The 1,732-nt window shown below is 41.2% G+C and overlaps 1 non-coding gene across 1 annotated transcript; it reads right to left on the minus strand.

Annotated features, from left to right (window-relative positions):
- Positions 1-266: 266 nt before the first annotated feature.
- On the minus strand, positions 267-371 carry LOC132625342 (small nucleolar RNA R71). Its single transcript, XR_009576780.1, has one exon. It is a non-coding gene; the product is annotated as a small nucleolar RNA R71 (small nucleolar RNA).
- Between the last annotated feature and the right edge of the window lie 1,361 nt (positions 372-1,732).

Here is a 1,732-nt window from a genome sequence, read left to right on the forward strand (position 1 = left end):
TATGATTCAACTACTTCACTCTAGTGGGCAATTCACGGGAATGTGACATGAGGATCGTCAGCGTTACATCCATACTTTCTACAAATTGTTGATACTTTTGCTACTGGAAGGGTCACCAAAGAATATGTGTGGCTGACATAGTTCCCCTTCTCTCTGTTGGGGAATGCAAGTAACTGGTTATTAGCAGAGCCCATAAATTCCATCACTGCATGGGATGATTTGGCGACAAAATTCATGACAAAGTTCTTTAACCAGTAAAGACAACTAGCCTCCGAAGGGAGATCATGTCATTTAGGCAAAAAAGTGGAGAAAATTTATATAAAGCATATGAGAGGTTCAAAGCTCTTTGCAGAGATTGTCCTCACCACCATCAGACCAATAAAGTTCTGGCACATACATTTATTGAGAGTCTGGATGCCCAAGATATGTCATCACTAGACACTGTTGTAGCAGGGCAGACACTTGATCTGAGCTATGAAGAATTATACACATTATTGAATAGGTTTACTCAGAGCACTCTAGACTGGCAGGATGACACAATTAGCAGTTCAGCTAAGAAGGCACCGGGTGTTTTTGAAGTGGATAATTTTATGAAACTATCAGCACAGATTGATGCCATGCGCACTAAAATTAAGAAGTTAACTTCTACCCAAGCTTAACCACAGGTGCATGCAGTGCAACAAGCAAACATCTTATGTGAAGTTTGCGGAGAAGGTCACACCAGTGATGTATGCCCTACAAATCCCGCATTTGTATACTTCATGGGTAATGCAGGAAAGGGGAAAGGAAACAACAATCAATATGGGAACTCTTACAACCCAAATTGGAGGAATCACCCGAATTTTAGGTGGAGTGGTAATAAAGGAAATCAGAAATAGAGCTATCAGCAAACACCTGTTCCTCAAGCCCTCGCGAGAAGTATAAAAAAGATGATGAGTGATATGCATAAGATGATGTGTGGACAGCAAAGGCTGATAGCAGATAATCAGAATCGTGATTTAGCGGTACGGAATTTAGAAAAGCAGATGGGTTAGATAGCTGGTGCATAAAACACTAGACCACTTGGGGAACTTCCAAGTGATACTGATGTTAATCCAAAGCCATGCAATGCTGTTACTCTTTGGAATGGGATGGAATTGGAGAAAGTGGCCCCAAAGAAGACCAGTCTAGTGAGAGCTGAAAAAAAGAAGATTACATAAGAGAGGATTGAAGAAGAAAGGGTAGTCGAGACACTTGGGATAAAGAAACCACCGTCCGTTGTTTCAAAGCCACCCCCTCCATTCCCTCAATGTTTTGCAATACAGAAATAAGAGGCTGCTCATAAGAAGTTTCTTGATTTACTTAAGTAGGTACACGTAAATGTCCCGTTAGTTGATATGTTGCAGAGTATTCCAAAGTATGCTAAGTACATCAAAGATATTATTGCAAACAAGAGCCAATTCATAGACTATGCCACGGTTGCACTTACTGAAGAGTGCACTTCCCATATTCATAATAGGTCGCCCAAAAATTGAAGGATCCCGAAAGTTTCATGATTGAGATTTATTTTGGGAAGCAGGTTATTGCTCGAGCACTATGTGATCGGGGTGCAAGTATAAATTTGATTCCTTCATCTATCTTCAGGAAGCTAGGTCTGGGTGTTCCCAGACCAACCACTATTGTTCTTCAGCTGTCAGACTGATCGTTGGCAAGACCCGAGGGCATTAGTAAAGATGTATTGGTGCAAGTAGGG

This window comes from Lycium barbarum, chromosome 12, assembly GCF_019175385.1.
Source record: "Lycium barbarum isolate Lr01 chromosome 12, ASM1917538v2, whole genome shotgun sequence".
NCBI classification, from domain to species: domain Eukaryota; kingdom Viridiplantae; phylum Streptophyta; class Magnoliopsida; order Solanales; family Solanaceae; genus Lycium; species Lycium barbarum.